Here is a 7,846-nt window from a genome sequence, read left to right on the forward strand (position 1 = left end):
GGCAGGGTGGCACAGTGCCAGGCAGGATGCTGGCAGCAGCAGCCAGAGGTGCTGAGCTGGTAACACTATCCCGCAGCCGAAACCCGATAAAGGACAGGGGGAGGTTTGCAACACGTGGGATTAACAAGGTCAGCTCAAGATTTTCTCAGGGTGAAAATCAAAGGGGAAAATATTTGTCTTGTGTGACTCAGTGAGTTCCTGAGCAGCCACCTGAGTTCCTGAGCTCGCCCTGGTGGAGAGCCCGGCCTGTGGCCGCTGCTGAGGAACCAAACCTGAGCCCTCCTGCCCACAGTTTAATAACCACAGACATTTGATCATGCCCTGTTTAATAACCAGAGACTTCCCAGCTGCTCTGCTGTCCCTACAGGTTTTCATTCACCCATTGAAACAACAAAAATCAGTAAAATCCCACCCTGATGCTGGTGACCAAACAGGGACCATCCCAACCTTCCTTCCAGGGACCTGCCCTCACTATTTGAGGAATTAGCCCCCCAAATCCCCGACTCCCAGTTTGCTTCAGTGTTCTGAGGTTCAATTTCCCCTGAGAGCTGTTCACCACCCCTCATCCCACGTGGAAACCCAGCGTGAGCTCCGTGTCACGCAGTGGATCCAGGGCTGATCCAGGGGTGGCAGCAGTGCTGGGGAGGGGGGAATGGAATCACAAATCCCCCGTGCAGGGCTGGCAGAGGGCGGCTCCTCCACTGCTCCTTCCTCAGACACGTGCCAGGCACAGGCAGCAGCGCCCAAGAGTCATGGAATTGATCATTTAGGTTGGAAAAGCCCTTTGAGATCATCAAGCCCACCATGAAATCGTGTCCCTGAATGTCCACCTACCCCAGCCTGTGGCACCCAGAGCTGGGTGGGATTAAATTCTTTTATTGAAATGTGAGAATTTAAATAAAAGCACTGGAAAATACCTTTAAAAGACAATAAAAACCCCCAAGTTTTTCAGTTTGGAAGCAGCAGCCCCATTAACCTGGAGCTGGGACTGGGAGTAACGCAGTGGCTTCAAAGCCGACCTGATAATCCCCAGAGGTTCAAAGTTCCAGGTAACCTTTCAAAGGCGTCAGACGTGAAAAACAAAGCCAGGGCATCACGCAAAGCCTTATCTCTGTCCCCTGGTGCCACCGGGCCGCAGGGCAGCAAACACCTCTGGAGGTGTCACAGCGCTCTGCAGCCTCCCTGCGCCACCAGGGCCACTCCTGGTCCCTGTCACCCACTAGCCAAGGGCTCGGGGTGCTGGCCTGGCCTGTGGCACACTGGCATTTCTTTCCAGGGGCACTCTCAGTGCTGGGAATTATCCAAATTCTCCCTTTCCTGCTGCCCCGTTGTTCTGCCTGTGCTGGGGGGGTGACACCGATGGGGTCGGTGGGACTGTCCCCCCAAGGAGGGGCTGTCCCCAAAAGGGACTCACAATCAGCCAGGTTTGGAGCACAGGGTCCTCACTGCCCACCCAAACACAGCAAATGTTGCTGCTTCTCCTTCATCCCCAGCCCAGGGGAGGTGTTGTCACCGTGTCCCACCCCAGAGGACACCCAGGTGTGGGGTGGTGTGGGGTCACAGGGCCCTGCCTGGCCCCTGGCTGGGGACAGCGGGGTCTGGGGACACTGCAGGGCTGAGAGGCAGCACGTACAGAGGATTAGGGCTGGGGACAGTCCACAGCCAGCTCTGGGACACGCTGGGACCAGCAGCTGGGCCCAGGCAGGCCCCACTGTCCCACCCCTCCCTGCCCTCCCTTTGGTCCTGCAAAGCCCCACGGAGGTGCTGAGTGATGTCAGAGGATCCCAGAGAGCGAAAAGCTCCCGGAGAAATCCGTGAAGGACTGGTTTTATCGGGATGGGATGGTCCCTGTGCCAAGGGCAGAGGCAGGAGGGAGCCACAGCCGGGCTCACACAGGCCCTTGGCACAGGGATGGACAGACACCACCTTCCCATGGGAATTCCAGCGTGCTTGGTGCCTGGAGAACAGCAGCAGCCTCCTGCTGCCCCAGGAGGAGCTGGCGACCCCAAATCCCCCAGATTTAGGTTGGAGATAGGCTGCACTCTGTCCTGGGTGAACAAGCAGCTCCTCAGAGTGTGGGCAGACACAAACAATGGGGATCTGCAGCTCCACTCGTGCTGAGCAAAGGGAAAATGGGGATTTGCCTCCTCTCCCCGCCCTGGCTGAGCTCCTGCAGGTCTGCAGTGATAAATAATACAGAGAATAGAATTCTTCAATTTTTTCTGAAGTTGCTGAATGGAGTTGAAAGATTAAATGCTTCAAATTGTGTTAGAAAGTTTATTCTGGTCCACTTTGGTATCAGCAGCATCCCTGGGGATGGGGTGGACCAGACCAGGGCCTCCCTCGAGCCCTGGGAGAGGCTCAGGGCAGAGAGTCCCTGTCCCACCAGATTCCACCTGGACACTGCCTCCCTCTGGCCCCAAATGCTTTTATTTAACTTTAATGCCCTTTAACCAGCGACTCTTTCAGGGCAGGCTGAGCTGCCCCCTGGCCTCACGCCACAGCTGCAGCACCAACACTCCTAAAACTCCTAAAAAAGGCAAAGCTTTCATCTAAAATCTGTCTGACCAGGGGCGACAGGACCTCCTCCAGGTCCTCACGTCCAACACCCGAGCTCCTCTGCAGGCATTGACCTCAGAACAATGAGCAGCTTTAGTTCAGGCCTTATCTCCCCCCATCCAAGCCTTTGGGCCTTAATGAGTTGCCCAAGGGCAAATAGCAGCAGTGATGGGACCAGGATCACTTTCCCCTCCTTGTCCCACCTTGGGGAAGCAAGGAGAAGCCACACGTTCTCCTCCACACACCTTCCCACTTCTTTTTTTTTTTTTCGAGGGAAAATTCTTTTTTTAAATTTTTTTTTCAGGTTGGAAAACCTCCCTTCTCAGGAATTCAGAGAAAAAAGCCTGGTTTGGGTTGACTCTGCTGGGTCAGAGTGGGCAGAAAGCCTTGAGGGGTGGGGGAGGCAGTGCCTGGAGCCAGCCCCCAGCCTGAATTCCAGGGGAATGGGATGAACCCCTCGGCCTGGGGGCCCCCAGTGCTTCGGGGCTGCTCCAAGGGCAGGAATTGTTGATGCTGGGGCTGCTCCCAGCCCCGGGAGCTGCTCGTGTCCCTTGGGCAGACTTTGCTGAGCACATTTGGAGTTCCCCTGGAGAAGGCAGATATCTTACACCTATTTTACAAATAAGATAACAGCCCTTGCTCAAGGTGACCCGAGGTTTGTCCAGGGAGCACCGGCCGGACACACAGCCCGGTGCCAGGTGCTCTCTGTGGCCTGGCCAGGGTCTTTTTGGGGGTGAGGATTTCTCTGGAGGTCCTTGTGGTGCTCCAGACAGAAATTTGGGTCGGTGGGGTTGGCTCTGACCACCAGAACATGCTCTGCTCCCCAAGCCAGGGGGTCCAGCCCCACAAACCCTTCAGTGTGGGGATGTGCAGGGCTGTGACAGGGCTGACCCCACAGACACGGTCTCAGCAGAAGGGTGGCCCTTCCCTTGCCTCTGGAGATGTCCCCACAGGGCTCAGGCAGGCTGGGAAGGCCTCGAGCAGCCGTGACCCAGCGATTCCTCGGGCAGACAAACCCCAAATCCCCAGAGCCTCTCCCCAGCCCCGAACGCCCACGGGCAGCCGAGCCACGGGGGCAGCTCCCGAAGCCGTCCTGCAGTGCAGCCTTCCTTTTGGTGCTGTGAATAATCCTGCTGCCTCCCTCTGGGACATGGTGTTCCTCATTCCTGCCCGGATCAGGCCCCTGGGACAGCGGGTGACACCGGGCGGGGGTGGCAGCGCCAGCGGGTCCCTTTCAGGTGCCACCTGCGGCTCCAGCCCTGGCAGCACGGAGCCACAGGTGCCACCTCTGCCAGCGGGATGGTGGCATCCAGCCCGGGCCCTGCATTCCTGGGTGAGCAGGAAACGGAGATAAGCAGCCCTGGGGAGCTCAGAGCTCCAGCCGGGCTCTGTGCGGTCACACACGGGGTGACACCGGCAGTGCCAGCCCCTGCCCACCCTCGCTGCGGCTCCGAGCATCCTGCAGCGCTGGGCGTGTCCATCATCCGCTCCAGGAACGGCCACCTCGTTCCTGTGGGGATCTGGCAGCCCAGATCTCTGCTTTCCCACCCGGCTGAGGGATTTCAAACCCTCCAGAAGGAACAGACAGACAGACAGACAGACAGGACACCCCGCCCTGGCTTCAGCTGTGCCCTGTGCAGGTGTCACAGTCACATCAGCCAGGAGGAAAAACTTCCCAGCATCTCTTGACGTGTTCAGCACCTCCCAGATCCTCATGGAAGCCCCAGACTTCTCCCGAGGCTGCCCCGCTCCACCTGCAGCGTCTCCATCCCCAACCCTGCCTCCTTCCCATTGCTCCGTTTCCTCGGCAAAACCACCCAAAAGCGAGGAGCAGCTCTGGCTGCAGGGCTGGGGATGGGAGAGGGAGAGAAGGAAGGAGGGAGGGAGGCTCCCTGCAGGTCCCAGCATCTCCCAGGAACCGTTCCCCTCTGCCCCAGGGCATGGGCCGCCCGTCCCTGCTGCCCCTCGGGCTTCCACTGAATTATTGCCCCCATTAACTGCAGCGTATCTGCTAAAATTAATCATCTGCAAACAAATCGTGCATTCCAGCACATGGAATGCTGCTATCGGCCCGGGAGATAACCAGCTCAGCACCCCAGGCTGACCTGGGGAGTCCCTGGGGTGTCTCTCCATGTCCTGCTGCTTCCCAGACACTCATCCGTGCCTTGCACACCGTCCTGGATGCTCTGCTGGTGGCCACATCCTCAGGCCACACCTGGAGAGTTTGGCCAGAGCAGAAAGAGGCAGAATGAGTTGTATTTATAATTACTGCAAATGGAATTTGACCAGGACTGCGCCTCCCACGCCAGAAATGCCCCAGGAGCATCGGTGGCTGCGCAGGGCTGGGTTCTTTGTAGGGCAAGACCTCGTTTAATCCTGATCACACCCAGCAGGACTTTGGAATAGCAGCAGGAAACAAAAGGGAATCCGTCTGTGCAGGAGGGACACTGGGGCTGGGGACAGGGAGAGCCTGAAGCTCTTGTGGAAGTCATTCCCTGTGGAAAAATTACCTTGCACATGCTTGAGAACTCCACTGGGTTTTGCCAGTGCCGGGGGGACAAAAACCCAACCAGCATCGCAGTCCAAGCCCAGCAAGTGCAGCCCTGAGTCCCTTTGGGGTGGTTTTGTGTCCCAGCGTGCCCACACAGCCCTTTCCTGCCTGTGCCAGGGCTCAGTGGCATTCCCAAGGGTCTGGAATCCCTCTCCTGAGCTCGCTGGGCCCTCCAGGGCCTGCCCAGCAGGTCAGAGGATGAGCAGCACCAGCTGCTCCTGCTTCCCTCATGCCAGGAACCAGCTCTGGACTTTTACCTTTCATCTTTCCTTGGTGGAACTTCACTAGGAAAAATGCCCTTTATTGATGGCAAAAGTCCCTTTTGGCACAAACATTCCAGCTAATTAACCCCGCACATTAGCCCTGGATGTTAATTAGCATGGTTTAGGATGCTGTTCCCTCTCTTCCCGCGGTGCAGGATCCCTGTGGATGCTGGAGCTCCGCATTCCAGGGATTTTCCCTGCGACAGGATCCTCAGGGATCACTCCTGCGCTGCCCTTCCAAAAAACCCCGCTCGATATGAGTTATTAATGATATTTACGGGATAACTGCTGGGCAATTATTGCCTGTGTCGGTCAGGTGGTGATGAATCAGCCCCTTCCCCCGGCACCCTCCGGCAGGGTGTTCCTCTGGAACACAATGATTGATTTGCACGCCGTCAGCTTTCTCGGCAGTGGCTGCTGATGCCTCGAGCATCAAGGTACCGGGAATTTTTACTCTGGGAGCGGGCAAAGGCCACACCGCTGCCTTCTCCCTTCTCCTCGCCCCAGCCCTGCCTTCCCTGCCCTTCTGTCTCTCTCCCTGCTTTTCCCGTCATCTCCCAGCGCCCGGAGGTGGCAGCACATCCCGGTGCCACCCGGAGGAGGGAGGGCAGCAGAGCCACCCCCGTGAGCTCCCCGTGCCAAGCTGCCCTTGGGGACACCGGGAACACCAGAGATCAATTCCTCCACAGCAAATAACCCCCTGCAGCTTCCTTCTGCTGGCCAATTCCTCTGGGGACATGTCCCTGACCCCTTCCTCATCCCATTCCCTGCTGATGTCCCTGTCCATCTCATCACCTGCAGCACCTGGCTGGAACCTGGCTCCTGCACTCTCAAATCCTGCTGGGAGGAGAGGAGAGGAGTTCAGGAGCCTGGAGAGGAGTCCAGGAGCCTGGGGAGGAGTTCAGGAGCCTGGAGAGGAGTCCAGGATCCTGGAGAGGAGTCCAGGAGCCTGGGGAGGAGTTCAGGAGCCTGGAGAGGAGTCCAGGATCCTGGAGAGGAGTCCAGGAGCCTGGAGAGGGGTACAGGAGCCTGGAGAAGAAAGAGAGGAGATCGGGAGCCTGGAGAAGAGAGGAGATCAGAAACCTGGAGAGGAGTTCAGGCTCCTGGAGAAGAAAGAGAGGAGTCCAGGAGCCTGGACACAAGAGGAGTCCAGGAGCCTGGACACAAGAGGAGTCCAGGAGCCTGGGAGGAATCCAGGAGCCTGGGGAGGAATCCAGGATCCTGGAGAGATCAGGATCCTGGCCGCAGCTCGGCACAGTGGAGCTGCCATGGGCTGGACACGATGGCAGCACGGGATGAGCCTCATCCCCTACTCTGAGCTCTCCCTGAGCTGTCACAGGAGCTTTTCCAGTTTCAGACCCTGCCTGTCCCCAACCCCTGGCATCTCCCTGGCCGGGACATCGAGCAGCACCTCAGGGGTGGCTCCCAAGCCGCAGCTCCGGCCGGCCCCTCCCGGCTCATCGCTGTCCCCTGCCAGGGGCGGCAGAAGAACCTGTCAAACCCTCTGCTGGTGGCCAGGTGTGGCTCCTGCCCGGGGCCCGTGCCTGCGATGGCAGACAGAGCCCGAGAGCCCATCCCGAGCCTCCCGCACATCCCCGCACCCCGGGAGCTCCCACCGCATCCCCGCCCAGCCCAGCCCGCTCCGGTGGGCTCACAGCGGGGCTTCCCCTCTCTTCCCGGCTCCTCTCATCCCTTTGAAGCTGGAAACGAGAGACACTCCGCTTTCCGCTGCCGATCCCTTGTCGCAGGCCGGCTCGGCGGGGTCGGGCGCGGCCACAAAGCCCCCCATTGTCCACCCCGGGGGCGGAGAGCCGGCCGGAGCTCAAAGGCCGGGCGGCCGCTGCCCACCGAGGCCAACAAAAGCATCTTCTGCACCCCCGGGCCGCGGCAGGGGAGGGAGGTGAATGTGGGTTATTGTCACCCTGAGCACCGAGACACCCGCCGAGGGGATCAAACGGGCCAGGCCGGAGCGGGGTGAGGGGGGACATCCAAAAAAAGCTCTTCTCCCTCTTCAGATCTCCCTTTATCTCCCCTGGCTATCTCCTGGGCTTAGCCCGAGTGTACCTGCTCGCAATTACCTCCCCAAGCCAATCAGGCGCCGAGCACAGCCCTCGGTCCCCTTGACTGAGGTGATTTATAAATGACTCACTGGCTGCTTTCAGCGCAGACCTCTGCACACCTCGTGGGCAGCAGCTCCTGGGCAGCTCCTCCTGCCACATCTGCGCCCCCCTCGCACCATCGGCCCCTCTCCCGAGGCGCAGGTAACTCCAACAATCGGCCTCTTTGTCTGGGTGGGCGTGGGGGATTTACACTCCGCTTGCACAGCCACTGGGTGTGAGGCGCAGTATTTGGAGAACTGCTACTTCTTTTTTCTTTTTTTCCCCTTTTTCCCCCCTTTTTTCCCCCTTTTTTTCCCCCCTTTTTCCCCCCTTTTTCCCCCTTTTTTCTTGCTTTTTTTTTCCCTTTTTTTCCC

General features: G+C 58.8%; 1 protein-coding gene across 1 annotated transcript in view; it reads left to right on the forward strand.

The window, feature by feature from the left end:
- The first annotated feature begins 7,550 nt into the window (after window positions 1–7,550).
- SLC26A9 (solute carrier family 26 member 9) overlaps window positions 7,551–7,846 on the forward strand; it is a 22,700-nt gene continuing 22,404 nt past the window's right edge. The window contains exon 1 of the mRNA XM_015650870.2: window positions 7,551–7,634. The gene's annotated coding sequence lies outside the window, so the exon portion shown is untranslated. The remainder of the gene's footprint in view (window positions 7,635–7,846) is intronic.

Source organism: Parus major, chromosome 26 (genome assembly GCF_001522545.3).
Source record: "Parus major isolate Abel chromosome 26, Parus_major1.1, whole genome shotgun sequence".
Classification (NCBI taxonomy): Eukaryota; Metazoa; Chordata; class Aves; order Passeriformes; family Paridae; genus Parus; species Parus major.